Source organism: Callithrix jacchus, chromosome 18 (genome assembly GCF_049354715.1).
Source record: "Callithrix jacchus isolate 240 chromosome 18, calJac240_pri, whole genome shotgun sequence".
NCBI lineage: Eukaryota > Metazoa > Chordata > Mammalia > Primates > Cebidae > Callithrix > Callithrix jacchus.
The window spans coordinates 49,450,467-49,466,328 of record NC_133519.1 but is presented as its reverse complement, the minus strand read 5'-3'; the positions used below and the strand labels follow the sequence as shown (position 1 = coordinate 49,466,328).

General features: G+C 35.5%; 1 long non-coding RNA gene across 1 annotated transcript in view; it reads left to right on the top strand.

Annotated features, from left to right (window-relative positions):
- Nucleotides 1-15,862, top strand: part of LOC144580105 (uncharacterized) — a 162,410-nt gene that overhangs the window by 126,016 nt on the left and 20,532 nt on the right. The window contains exon 2 of the long non-coding RNA XR_013529036.1: nucleotides 15,184-15,261. This is a non-coding gene — a long non-coding RNA (uncharacterized LOC144580105). The remainder of the gene's footprint in view (nucleotides 1-15,183; nucleotides 15,262-15,862) is intronic.

Below are 15,862 nucleotides of genomic sequence, written 5' to 3'. Positions count from 1 at the left end.
GATAAATAATTATACAATCGAGAACTTTTATGATGGAAGAAAGTATAGAGAAAAGAGGGTAACTCTTATACCAAAACACAGGTCTTGTGAAGAATGAATCTAGAAGAAAGCCTGCACTAAATTGCAGACGATAAGGAGAATCAGAAATGGTGAATAATACAATAGAGTGACTTGAAGGTAGAGAATTGCCGTGCTGGGTATGAGCTGAGGACAGAGGCACTGGAATCATATTTCATATAAAACAAGTGATATTTTGGGTCTTCTTCTAAGTCCTGTTCCAATATGTACCTGATGACAGAGAATCCAACCTGAGATTGTGGATGTGAGAAGAGAACCAGGGGGAGAGTCTGAGAAGAAGTTGAAGAGAACTACCCAGGCCTCTGTCAGAACACCACGTTTTACGGAAGGTGTTGATCCCAAAATCAACCCAGTATCAAGATTGTTTTTAGAAAGGCTGCTCCACTCTACAGTGGAAAATAGGTAGGATAGTTGTGAGGGTAGGGCAGGCAGAAGAACCCTTAAAATCAAATCAAGTGGACAATTGTTTACATACGACTGAGCCATCCTAGAGGACCTTGCAGATCTAGATGGCAGGACCTTCAGTGAGGAAGTTCCGCCAAGTCTTTCCTTGAATTCACCTCTTTTCTGCATTGGGTTTTGTATCTGGGCTCTGACAAATACGCGCTCACTGATACAGCTCTCGAAGAACAAGGAAGCAGGTCACAGCCCAGAATGCTTGGAAACAGCAGTATTGAAATCACTATCTGGGTTGATGAAGCCCAGTTCTGTCTAGTGAGCTTCCCTCAGACTTCCTAACGGACGCTGAAGTTCAGTCTAAGTCAGCACTTCCCCCAGAAACTTGCAGGGTTTTTTTTTGAAACTCTTAACTAAAACAAAAATCTCTGTGACTTGGCCAAAACTGTTTTTGTCTGCTTGACTCAAAGAGGTTAATTTTTTAGTAATGGTGAATTGTTAATAGAGAAAAATAGACAAACTGAGCAAAAGAAAAGGGATTTTCAATCATTCTCTCATTTATTTCAGTGCCATCATTTCCAAGAAAATAAAGCCATTCATCAAGAAGAGATGTTTATTTTTAAATATCCTTTCCAATCACCAGGACTATATGATATTTGCAAAGTGTGACATGGGCTTTCATAACTCCTTACCTTTTCATTCCATTCTCTAAGCCTATTTTCATACACACACACACACACACACACACACACACACACACACATATATTTTTTTTTCGGGGGGGAATGTATTCTTCAACACTCAACTGAAAGGATCTCTCATTTATTTGGCTTTTTTCTGAGACCACTTATTCAGGCAGGTTTAAACATACTGTAATATTGCCAGTAAATGTATTGTGCCACTTATTTTTAGTCTTATTATTATAATTAGATTTTTGCATTTCTCTTTTCTATTGTAGATTACATTACTTCAATAGCTTACATATATTGAATTCTCCCCAGGTGTATTGTTTTATTTAATTCTTACGCAACTCCTACGTGGGAGACTCTATTAATAGCCCCATTTTGCAGATGAGGAAAATGAGACACAGAAGGGTTATATTCAAGGCCAGTCTAGCAAGTTGCTGAGCATGTTTCTAAACTCAGGAAGTCTAACCACAGAAGCAGTTATATTCACTAAGCTCTAAATGGCAGACTTTTTATAAAAATAAGACTTTATGTAAGGACACAAAAGCAAAAGGCCAGCGTTTTAGGTATAACGTAGCAAAAGAGAGGACAACGTGCTTATGCTGATATAATCATGCATTTCCTCCAGTGTTATCAAAATGCAGCAGCACTGTTAACTAGCCGTCTGTATAAATGACACTTAGACACAGAACATGCTTTATGGTAATTTTTCTTCTGTACTTGCATGTTGTCACTTTCCTTGAAATAAGGTCACAAATATACTTTAGAAACAGTGTCAAAGCAAGGAATATAACTTTCTGAAAATGAATTTCTTATTCAAAATATTTTCTGGGAATTTACATGAAATTCAAGGCATATTCATTAAAGGAAGCATCCCAATATGTGTCTTCTGAGACCCAAAATATGAGGTCTTATTTCCTCATTAGCGCCATGTGGATGAAAAGAAGTTAATCTGTAGCTATTTTTAATTGCACTATTTTATGGATTTTTAACATATGCTCTGTGCAGTATATCTTTTTATTGTATTATGTGTGTTGTTTCTGAGGAATGGATTTATTCTATTTCATTCATTTTTAATTTGTGCTCTGGAAGAAGTAACACTCAGAAAAATGCTGGACATTTTATAAGACAAGTAAAGTGAATATGAAGGTTTGTACTACAAATTAGGGAAGATTAAAGACTAAAAATCTGTTTAATTCTATATAGAAACATCTTCTTTCACTTGAAAGAGAAAAATGTTCCCCTGGATGTGACAGCTATTTGTTGAATAATGTCACCCTTGTTGCCTGATATTCTTAGTGTCAGAACTAGGGTATAGATTTTTCCCGTGGTCTTCGATGGTCATGGTTAACATTTATGTTTAGTAATTACCTTTTAGAAATATGCATTAATTAAAAAATGAATTAAAAATAGAATATATTAATGCAAAAGTTGCTTCTCTTTGAAAACTTTGTAATTGAAGTTAAGGTTGTGGTTATCAAATAGCGACATAAGAAAAGCCTCCATGCTTCCACTTTTGATTGTGACTGAAGAAAAAATACACACACACACACACACACACACACGTGCACACACACAAATTGTTTATAGTTTGTGGAAAGCATTACAGAATTTTTTTAGTTTTTAATAATTCTGTTATTAATCTTCTGCATGAAGAAAGATAAAAAAATGCTAAAGGTAAGAATATATTCAGAATATTCTGAACCAAAAACCAAAGAATTTAGACAGATCTTCTAGAATACACTTTTATGCTCGTCTCTGATTTGCTCTAATTTTGTTATTTTATTGTTTACTGTTATGGCTGCTGCAGATCAATTCCTTTTCTGAATAAAGTAATATGGAAAATGATGTTTAATGAGAACATGCAAATATCTAAGGGCTATTAGGATGAGAGAAGTATTGACTGAAATGAAGATAAAATAGAATTTGATGTCAAACAGGAATATATATTAGGTGTAAATAGTTTGGTTTCCGAATTCTGACACTAAGTTAAAGTATGTATGTTTAAATTTAATTTTGAACACCACATAAATAAGAATGGATTTAATGGAAAAAGAAATGAGTTATGATGTTTTGTCACTAGTATATGGCTTGTAGGAAAGAATGAGAGACAAATTATACAAAGAGGGGATTAGTAATATGTAGGGAATCCATGAGCCGCATGTTGGGTGCCAGAACACAGGGATCCATGGGCCCCACACTGGGCACCAGAATGTAGGGAGCCAGCCCTACATCACCCGTGGCTACCCTGAGTTTGGTGGCGACAAAGGAATGAGAAAAAGACAGATTAAGAGAAACAGTGGGCCCAGGGGGCCATCGCTTATTACTCTGGAGGTGACAGTGAAGGCCCCGAGCTCTGATCATACACACTATTTATTGGTTATAGTTACTTTGATCTATAGGGTAGGGGTGGAGTGATGGTGGACGAATCAGTGAGCCGGAAGTGAATCAGTGAGCGGGAACTGGTGTGTCATCCTAAGGATTGGATGTGACAGTGGCAGTTTGGGAGCTCCATAAAACAAGAACATGTGGTTATCTTTAGCCTGTTATCTATGTACAGCTGATAGAATGTGGGCTTTACAAGGAGCCTACAAGTCTGGCAACATCATAGTGCTACGAAGATGTTTTACATCCTTGAGCACAATGTGTATGGTGACAGAGCCGAGGTCACCCTGCACCGGAACATGAGGCATGGAGAAGCCGTCCTCCCCTGAGGCTCCTGTGGCCTTCTGCAGCTTGTTGTTCCTTGTTTACATGTTACTCATAACCAATTTATGTAGGTGCTCTGTAGGTCCCTTCTCCTTTGCAGCTTTTCCCAATAGTAATATGCTACTGAATATTGCAATAAGCAATTAAAGACATGAAGTGGTAATTATGGTTAACATCAAATGGCAGTAATCCTAAATTTAAATCGACTAAATCCCCCAATCAAAAGATACAGCCAAAACCCAACGGTAGGCTACATCCAGACCCATTTCACATGCAAGGATACACAAAGACTCAAAACAAAGGGATGGAGAAAGATTTACAACCAAATGGAGAGCAAAAATAGATAAATAAATAAATAAAAAGCAGGAGTTGCAATTCTCGCATCTGATAAAATAGATTTTAAAGCAACAAAGATATAGTGGTAAAAGGATCAATGCAACAATAAGAGCTAACGATCCTAACACCCAGATACATGAGACCTAGAGAGAGACTTAGACTCCCTAGACTCCCACACGATAGTAATGAGAGTCTTCAACATCAATATTACATAGATCAACGAGACAGAAAATTAATAAGAATATCCAGGACTTGAACTCAGATCTGGAAAAAGTAAACTTAATAAACATTTATAGAGCTCTCCACTTTAAATACACAAATATACATTCTTGTCTGTACCACATCACACCTACTCATAGGTTTAAATGAAATATTGATCAGCCATTATTAAGCACAATTATTGGCATAAAAGAGGTTTTCAATACCCATTTTTTAGAATAAAGCAACATTCCCATTCTCTCTCCCTCTTTTTCTTCCTCTTTCTTCCTCTCCTTTTTTTTCTTTCCTTCTCTCCTTTTAAAAAAAAGAAATGGTAATTATAGGGTTTACATTTCAAGTTAAATTTCTACATTATCTGTGTTATTTTAAATATAGAATCTATTATGTCTTCAGAACAATTAAAAAATGTTCTGTGACACCAGTAAGTACTCTTCTATTTCCTAAGCTTAGAACTTGCCCTGTGTAACACTAATAGCTCTATTTGTCCTCTTACTCCTCACAGTGAATTATTGTATTTCTATTTTGTTATAAAATGTATCCTATTACATGTTAAACTTTGGTTCCTCTTGAATGTGTTCTTCCCTTTTTCTGTATCACATAAAATTGACTAGCAATGTCCTGTGAAATACAATCACTCTATGAACATTTATCCAAATGGCAACTCTGAATTATTGCAACTTACATTCATTTTTCCACACCTCCTATACGAGCAAAGGCTACACTTTCTCTCCAGAATGGCCGACGTTTCCTGGAGTCCACTGGTATCGCAGGTGCTGGTCACATGAAAGGTGAATCACTCCCTCTCACATAGATCCTCTTTGTTTTCTTGATGTCTATCCAATTCACATTTTTAAAAATGAAGTTGGTAAAACATGTCAGACTTAATCTAGCCTTCTATTCCTGGAGTAATGGTTCCTTCATAGATATATACACACTTAGACACACGAATCACTTATATCCAGGCAGCCTGCAGGACTGTGTCTAGAAGTTCATCTTAGTCATTTCTTCCTGTCTTTGTTTATAGAATTTTTAGTAAATGATGAAGGTGTTTGCATATATCTCAGCACTTTACAGCAACATAGTAAGAATGCGAAGTCATAGCTTGTTATTTTTCGTATTATTGTTGTTTATATCTATTATCCTTAACACCAATAACAGGGATCTATTTTCTAATAGAGCGAGTGACCTAATGTTTGAGAGATAGGCAGAACAGGAAGATAGTACTGAAAGAAGAAGCAGTTTAATAAAATTTGAGAGTGGGCGTGGCAAAGTTTTGGTTTTGAATTTTTAAAAAATCTTTTTACAATGCATACGTAAGTTTACCACGTCTGGTGAAAGCGCTTGCTGAATTCTGGAAGCACTTTGGAATTCATACATGCAAATTACTCTGATGACACCTGGATCAAACTGGTTTTCCCATCACAATTATAACACAGGCATATATTACTGTAACATATTTTCATTCCCCCATCTTAGATGGTTTATATAGATCATTAACACTAGTCTCAAAATGTTGATTCAGCAAAGGACATTTCTTGTTGGTTTTTGTAGTGTACACAGTTCTCAATTTGTGTATTTATCCTTTTCTGTCTCTTTTGCTGACTCCCATTTTCCCCCAACATAGGCAACCATTTTTATTGTGCTTATTGTGTATTTAGTATTTAATTTTGTTCTTTCTCAAATGATTATTTCTGTCTGCAAACATTTGTATACATAACTGGGATTATGTGACATAGTTTGCCTTTTTAAATAATCATTTTATTTCTGAGATCATTCACATTCCGAGGTTTTCGTTTAATATGTTGTGTTCAGCTGCCTTACAATACTCATGGCCTCTACCAGAAGTTGCCCGTCTGTTCTCTCCATCTCTATCAACAACGCTTCGGTGAACAGCTGTTTGTTAGTCTTAATCCGACTACCTTTGTGTTGTGTTATCAAGAGGAGAGTTGTGTATATTTTATTTAACTAAATAAACCAAGATTGTCCTTCAGTGTTATCTAATCAATGTATTCTTCCATAGCAGAAAATGAGGGATTCTACGTCCTCAACACTTAGAATTATACAACTTTCTAAAAGAAGTAATGTAGCATTATTGCTTTAATTTGCATTTCTTTGACCACTGTAATTTTGGGTACCTCATCTTCTATTTGTCAATATTTTTAGTTGTCTGCTGGAAAGAGACTGATGTGTCCTCTGTTTTTGTTTTGAGATTGCATATTTTTTCTGATTGATTTTCAGGTTTATTTTTATTTTTTTTGCTTCTTGGTTGTGTTTTGATATTTTTGATTAATAGGTGATTTTTTTGATCATCATAATTTTTCAACATTTCTTCTACTGACTATTTCGTCCTCATTTGGCTTTTAATCCACCTAGTTTTTCCATTTTTGTGTGGTCTGAGGTAGGCATCCAGTTTTATATTCATCCATGTAGTGAATCAGTTTTCCCACACCAAACAATTCTTCCTTTTCTTACTAGATTTGTAGTGTACCCTGTTCATAGAGTGTTTGTATATAGATCTGTCTGTGAGCTATCTATTTTATTCTATTGGTCCATTAGTCTTTTCTTTGCACCAACGACTTTTCAATAAGTCAGAGCAGGCTGTGTTATGCTGTGATTTTCAACAACTTGAAAACATGAGTGGCTTAGAACGAGAGGTTTATTTTTCACTCATGCTGCAGATCCACTGAAGGTCTGCGAGATACTCCAGTTGTCTCAGTTACTTGGGAACAGTAGTTTTTACAGAAACCTGCAACTGTGTGTTGCTATTCACAAGCCAGAGGAAAGAACAAACGAAAGTTTTCATGGTGATAATTAAATAAATGCTCCAGTCCAGAAGTGACATACCTAAATTTGGCCTATAGTTTATTATCCAAAACAAGAGTCCAGGAAGTAACAACCTAACATGTGATCACAGCATGAAAATAAATGTTCGGTCAACAGCACTAATGGCTGCTATACTTAGTAAATAATACTGTCTCTTCCTTTCTTGTAGGTTAAAACAGATATTTGAGTACATTTTTTATGCCATGTAGATTTGAAACTAAATCTCTCAAAAACACAACTAAAGTTTTGAATTGAATTTCTTGGAACTTATAAGTTGATTTAGGTTGGTTTACTCATCCAATGACCTGTTTTTGAGATTGATTAGTATCACTAGATTTGGCAGTAGTTCTTTATTTTTAAGGCTGCATACTATTGCATTGTGTAAAGAATTTACAATGCAATAATCATTTGACTTTGGTTGAATATTCGATGGGTTATTTCTTGCTTAGAGCGATTACAGCTGATATTGGAACTGACACTATTACATGCCTTTTGGTGCAAAGGTGCATGAATTTGGTTTAGAAACATATCTAGGAGTAGAATTTTTTCAAGCCCAGTTTAATCAACCAAAGGCAATTGCCTTCTTTTTACAATTTCAGGGAAAGGATTATGACTAATTCATCTTTGGTCAGGATTGTAGCTTTTGGCCAATTAATTATAGTTAGGATGTGCAATTATCCTGCCCATTTAATGGACTATGAAAACTTGCACCTCTATACATAGGCACAGGCCTGGAAAGAAATTGAATTATTTTTTCACTAAACTTATGACTCTAGTAACCTTTTCTTCTTTAGAGTTCCTTATTCCAGTTGACCATACAACAATCAAAACAGTCCTATAATCATAAACTGGGCTTTAGCCAGTAGGATGCTTTTCCCTTACAATGTGTAACTCATCAGTTATACTTTCTGCCCCTTTCTCATCCCTGTATCTTTTCCCTCCAACCATGTGTTTAATTCAGACATTTGCTTCAAAATTTTGGTAGCCTCCTATGTCATGCTTACCCTTCATTTTCCTGAAATTGTGTTCTCTATAATTTCACCTGGTATATTTTGGATGTCCTTTCCAAATCTCATGTTGAGAAGTAACCCCCAGGATTGCAGGCAGGGCCAGCTGGGCAGTGTTTGGATCACTGGGGTGCATTTCTCATGAATGCTTTAGCACCAGCCCCTTGATGTTGTCCTGGCCAGTCAGCAACTTCTCATAAGACCTGGTTGTTTACAAAATGTGTGGCACCTCGCCCTTTTCTCTCTTATCAATTACTGCTGTGAGAAGGTTTCCTGAGGCCCTCACCAGAAGTGAATGCCAGCACCATGCTTCCTGTAAAGCCTGCAGAACTGTCAGCCAATTAAATCTCTTTTCTTATGAATTACTCAGCCTCAGGTATTTCTTTATAGCAACACAAAAATAGCCTAAAAAACACACCACCAAAATAATCTTTTAATTAATCTTTCTAATATTCATATCCTAGCATGCTTTAAACTCTCTCATGGATACGTAATTACAGGTTAGAGTACAAATTTTTTAACATTAGAACATAAGAATTTCTGTAATGTAGCTTTTGCCTCCTCCTCTCATTTGGGTCTGCTTACCTCTCTCAGTGTAAAGCTGCCTGCCTTTACCTCTTTCTCTTTCCCCTTCCCTCTATGTGTCTGTACTCTGCAATGTACTAAAATGCTATTTTTAGTTATTCCACTAAAATGTTATTTAGTTATTCCACTAAAATGCTTGTTATACAGTGTTTCCATTAGTGGTTTTCTTACTTGTTCTGTGTTTACATGTTAAATTTCTTAATGGCTGGGTTTGCACTTGTTTATTCCTTTATATCTCCAACACCTAGTACAGTGCTTGATAATAAAACACCTTAGATTAATAAATTAATGACATCTGGGACTAAAACTAAAAAGTTATTTCTGCTATTCATCAACTAATCTTGTTTCTTATCAAATTTTCTAAATTACGTATTTTTTTTTTTTTTTTTTTTGAGACGGAGTTTCGCTCTTGTTACCCAGGCTGGAGTGCAATGGCGCGATCTCGGCTCACCGCAACCTCCGCCTCCTGGGTTCAGGCAATTCTCCTGCCTCAGCCTCCTGAGTAGCTGGGATTACAGGCACGCGCCACCATGCCCAGCTAATTTTTTGTATTTTTAGTAGAGATGGGGTTTCACCATGTTGACCTGAATAGTCTCGATCTCTTGACCTTGTGATCCACCCACCTCGGCCTCCCAAAGTGCTGGGATTACAGGCTTGAGCCACTGCGCCTGGCCCTAAATTACGTATTTTTAATATACCTCCTCTCTGTTCTCTCCCCTCCAAACATGGAGCTACTAAGTCCAGTTGTTGCTTCTTTAAACTCTTCATTAGGTCAGTGAATTGTCTCTGACTATTTCTAAATTGCTCTCCAAACTGGTTTCCCTGATTACAGTCTTACCTTTAATCTGCTCTGCCTCCCATTCCAGTTCTCCACTTGTACTGTTACTAATGTAATTAGCCTAAATTTAATACTGATGTTTTCTACACCCCTCACAGTTTATTACTTTCGCTCTTACCATTAGGCATCCTGCAACACATGAGACATTTATTCTATTTGCTGTTCTGGCTGTTAGATTTCTTCCAGCTGTAGTATAATCCTGTGTTTACCCAAATGCATAAGATCAATTTATGTTTATGTGTCTGTGTTCAGTAACTTTTCTCTGTTCCTGTCCTCTCATTTGCCACCTCCTAATTTTTAGGATTCTCTTTATAGTCTATTACCATAATCATATTTTTATTAAGGGAATCATGATACTTATTGTCCTTATTAGTTTATAAATGTACACAAACCTATATTTACTCTCTTGAAGATATTAAATGATATTTGTCTTGTGTCACCTCTGTTTAGTATGTAGTTAGCTTTCAGCAAATATTTTATTGCATTTCTGAATGCATGAAAGAATAAATAGGTAAAACATATTAATGCTCTTCACTTACAGATTTGTATAATGTTCTGTTCTGGGGACTTGGAACTATTGGGACGTAAGAATTATTCTGATTCTCGAGGCCTTCTGAAATTTTAGAGCACATTGAGAGGATTATCTGCCTAGAGGAAACTTTCATAATGGATAAGTTGGTGTAACTGTGTAGCAGAAAGGCTTTACTTTATGAAATAGCTGGAGAAAGATTCTATGGCTGTCATGAAAAGGGTTACGGAGAACCCTTGTGTTAGGTATAGTCTCAGCAGTTCTTGTAAATCACTTGGGATTTGACATATAGACAATTCAGACATTTCGGATCTAGTACTAAAGCACATGTGAAAATACTGTGACCATATATATACATACAAACATAAACACAGCACTTTTCACATATTTGTAAAAGTAAGCATTTCTAAGATATGCTTCAAATTAGTTTAATTAGATGGCCTGAAAGCCAGGTGTTCTAGCAGCACTGTAGATGTTTTGCATTTGGGAAAATACAGTATAAACAAACTGTTAAGTATAGCTCCTTCCAAAGGACACAAAATCCTAAAGAGCCATTGATTTGCAAATTACTTAGCAACATAATCATAACATTTCTAAAATGTAGAAATCAATTATGCAAAGGATACAACCCTATAGTTATTTCCCTGTCTTATGTGAGGTGTAGAGATAATTTCTCTATTACCTGCAAAATGCAACTTCAAAATACAGTCCAGGCAACCCATTAGTGTACAGTTTTGTTAAAGACCCTTTTTAAGAATAATTTTGAGGGTTTCTCTGTATCTCTTATTAGATTTGCAGTAACCTCATGATGAGAGAAATGGCTAGAATCTGAGAGGCAAAGAAGAGAATTTAAAGTGACGATGACATTGGAGAAATAGTAGTAATATTTTGTGTTACTTTCATTCCGCAATACAGTGCTTGATCTGACTGCTAAAAACAGAACAAAGAAAATTCATTTAAATTTGAGCAAGAGTAATTTGTATCAAGCATAACAAAAGTCTTTCTGGTTCAAAGAGAAGTTACACATAAAAGTGGATTTTGATGAAAGCTGTATTTTTTCATTCACTGAAAATAATTAAATATGTACAAAGCATGATTTGGACCAAAAAGCTGAGATACAGATAATGGAGTAAACTTGATGACCAAACTGTAAAAGACTGTTTCTTCATTCTCCTAAAATATCCATGTTTTCTCTTCATTGTATACACAAAAGTATTGGCTATAATCAAGTAATGAATATATATTACGTCTATATGCAATGATTATTTTAAGAACATCATTATAGTTGCAGTTTATTTTAAAGTAGAACTGCTTGGTAAACTGATTTATGTAAAATTTCCACACTACCCACATGATAAGGACAAATCAGTAAGTCTTCTCTCTTGGGAAGTGTTTTAGTCCATTTTGCATTGCTACAAAGAATACCTCAGACTGGGTATATATATAAAGAAAAGAGGTTTCTTTGGCTCATAGTTCTGCAGGCGGTGTGAACCTGGCACCAGCAGCTGCTCAGCTTCTGTCACGGCCTCAGGAAGCTTTTACTCATGAAGGAAGGCAGGTGGGAGCAGATGTGTGATGTGGCAGGAGAGGCAACAACGTGGGGCATTCCACAGACCTCCTTCCCATAACACCAGCAGAGCTGGTGAAAACTCTCCTGGAAACAACTATATTCTCTTAAAATTGTTCTAAGAGCATAGAGAAAATTAACAAATGTTTATTCAAGACAATCCACTAAAATCTGAGAGGAACAGCAAGGATCTCTGGCATTGGAATAAGCATCACTTTCTCCTTTCACCCTCCCTGCTCAGCCTGATGGAGTTCCACTTCATGGGCTGTGACTAAAAAGATGAACTTCTCTGTTTCCAAGTTAAGGGTCACCACACCTCATTGTACCCTCTAACTTCAGGCTGAAAAAGCTACATTCCTGGTGAGTGCCATCCAGAAGTTAGGGCCTTCCTTCCTCCACGAATCGCCTACCTGTAGAATGGAGGCATAATAGGATGAGAATCTGTGTCCTTGAGTATATTCATCTGAACTTTCTTATGTGGCAGAAGTTCCATCTCAAAGGGGCAATGCACGAAAGACAAAACATGTTGCTATACCAAGTGTGAAGAGCAGTGCCTTAGGATTTTGATCGAGGGTAAAACGATCAATTTAAAAAGATAGCTCTGAAACTTTCCCAAGAGCTGACTTTATTTGAAACAGAGTGTGAGGAAGTTCAAGCCTAAGGGTGCTGCTCTCAAATGTTTCTTAAGAACAACAAGTAACATTATAAGACAGATAGTTCAACAGATTAAAAGAAAATTAGTCAGTTAAGAAGAGATCTCCTGGGATCAGGAAAAGCCTTAAATTGGTGTCAACAATTACCCCAGCATAAATTTAATTGACTTGGACTGCTGAGAAATTTGTGTATAGGGCATAACTGAAAATAATAAAGCAACCAGCCAGTAATCGGTGGAGCCTAACTTTCAGCTGTAATACCCAATGAGGTAGACAGCTTAATAGAGAAATAATTTAAAAAATCAAAAGACGTCCCCACTACTACTGCTATAACCACATAGGGCTGTATACAGGCTCAAGAATGTGCCCTCTGAGGACTGACACCGAAGGCATCATGGTATGGGAGAAACAGACTTCACTGAAAGATGATGAAAGTAATGAAACAAATACAAGTAAACAGCACCAAACCCAGAAGGAGAGAGGGAGTCAGTACTCAGAACTGTTGCAAAATATGACTTAAACTGTGCAGTTTTCAACAAAAAATTACGAGATGAGCAAAGAGACAGAAAAGGGTGACACATGTAGGAAAAAGCTGGATACAGAAACTATGAGAAGAATGATATGACAGATTCAACTGAAATAGGTTTTAAAATAACCACTCTAAATATGTTCAGAGGACTAACGGTACTATGCTTAAAGAAAGAAGGGCATGAAGACAGTGTCTTGTTAAAAATAATATAAATTGTAAGCTGGAAATTATCAAAAAGCAAGAACCAAGCTGAAATTCTGAGTTTAAAAGTACAATAAATGAAATAAGAAAATTCATTAAGGTGTTAAACAGTAGGTGAATTGACAAGAGAATTAGTGAACTTGAAAATAGATCCAGAGAGATTACACAATCTAAAGAACAGAGGGAAAATAAAATAAACCCCAGACCTTAAGAGATACGTGAGACACATAAAATGAATTAACACATGCATTATGGAAATACAGGAAGAAAAAAAAAAGGCAGAAAAATTTAAAAAAAATAATCACATAAAATTTCTCAAATTTGCTGAAAAACATTCTACATAAGCAAGAATCTCAACAAAGTCCAGACAGGATATATGCAAAGACATCCACAGTTAAACATATGAGTAAAAATGCTAAAAGTCAAAACAAAGAAAAAATGTTACAAAATGTTATACAGTGGACCACAATAAAGTTTACTGTTGTGTCCTTATAAGAAACAATGGCCAGAGTACAGTGAGATAGCAGTCAACCTCCTGAAAAATGTTCTCCACCAAGAATCATATATCTAGAAGAACTATCTTTTCAAACTCAGGCCAAACTAAACACATTCCCAGATAAATAAAACTGGGAGAATTAATGTCCAACAAATCCACTTAAAAATTACCAATTTTTGAAAGCTGAAAGCAGATAAACCCAAATGCAAATTCAAATCTACTCAAAAGCCACACCACCAGTGTAGACAATTGCATCTAACCATGATGACCTTCAGACAGTAATGGCCTCTGCTTTTCTTCCATCTCAAAAGACTTCCACAACTTACTCTTATAAATTCTAAGAAATGTAGTTTCATCTTAACAAATTTGCCACTGTACAGTGCATCACACTGACAATTCACTGGGCAGAATATAATACAAGTGAAGCTGTCAATTCTAAATAAGGCTCTGAGAAAAGTTTCTTCTCATATGGCCCTAGCTGAGCTGCGCTGGGTACGTCTGGGGATATTGAGACAGAAGTGTTATTAATTGTTGATACAAATAATGAGTTTTCTTTAGAGGTGACAGTTACAAAAAAATCCAATACATCTTTAAAAAGTAACAAATAGATACTCTTTTTATCATTCAAGAAATGTATTTCTCCGTCATTCCCTTTCACCTCTCCAAATCTTATCTGATCTTCAGACCCCAGGCCTATCTCCCTTGCAGAAAGCCTTCTAAATTAATAAACAAAAATACTCTTAAAATTGTTATTGCACTAATGTCTGTACCATATATATTAGCATTTAATAAGAACCTCTTAATCACTATATGATTCTCTTTCTCACTTGTGTCTAATTCTGAAATCTATGTAGCAGTGTGCCAGTAAGGTTATGAAATACATGTCCATGCTTTTTAAAAGGTAACCAAAATTGTTCAAGACTTCTTATAAGTCCTGAGAAACTAATAGGGGAGGAGACGGCCATGCATAACACTGATCATTTTTAAACAAATTTATGGGACTTATTTTCTTTTAAAATTCCTTTTATAAGCCTACATACACAAACCCAAATTATAATCTGTGAGTAGATAATTGAAGCTCTGGGCTTCTTTTATTGAAGATAAGTTTGCTAGTTTTCTATAATATCACAATAGTTTCAGCACTGCATGATTACACTAAGCCTTGGCATTCTTTACTACAGAACAAATTAATGTTCAAAAGTATTTTCCAACAAGTGTATAAAATATAATAGGATGCGATACTATGTAGAAAGAGCAGGAGTAATGTAACCATCAAGATTCATTTTTTTTTTAGTGTTCTGGTTCTCTTCCAATTATATCTGCTCACAATTTGAATTACCTTGGTTGTTTTCCTGAGCTACTTGAACTAGTAAGCCATTAAACACATTTTCTTCCATTCAAGGAGAAGCACTTCTTTCTAATTTCTGTGCTGCTGTTTCCAGTTCTTAATATATTCTTCTTTGGGGTTGTCGTAAATGATACATTAAACTAATAATCATATTAATGATTTTTTCTCCCTTCTGCTTTTCAGACATGTGGCAGGCAAGTTAATCTTCAGTGGAATATGCAAATAGGATTTCTGAATTTGGCATGCAAATGAATTTGAGAGGTAAATATAAAAGTTAACTTTACTAAGGAAATCAGTGCCTGTGGAAACTTTCATATTTTGAGATTTGTGTGTTGAATCTATATCAGTTGCATTTAAGGATCCCTATTCAATTCAGATGTTCATTTATTTATTTATTTTTAGTGCTTAAATATCTGTCTCGAGTCTGGGTCTCTAAAAAGACACAGTATTTTTAAAGAGCCTTCAAAATACTTCTAATGGTGATGTAAATAAATTTACGAGTTTTACATTTTTACTGCCAAATTGTGAGAAAAGTGAGGATAATTTTATGAAAAAAAAAATCCTAGATGAGTGTTCTTTCTTTATTAGCTAACTTTCAAGGAAAATTGCCCTTTTTAGGCCCTTAGTTAGAACCATTCAAATGATTAATGCAACCTCTTTTCAAATCAAAATAGACATTTGAAAATATTTATTAATGGATTTGCTTCCATAGCAACTATAAAGAAAGAAAAAGAAAGCAATATTTTTTGAAGTTTAAAACTGTCAGACAATTTTAAAGGTTAGTTTTGCAGATAATAAGTTCTTAAATAGTAATTATTCATTCTACCAATGTAATGCAAATATGCACTGAACAAATAAATTC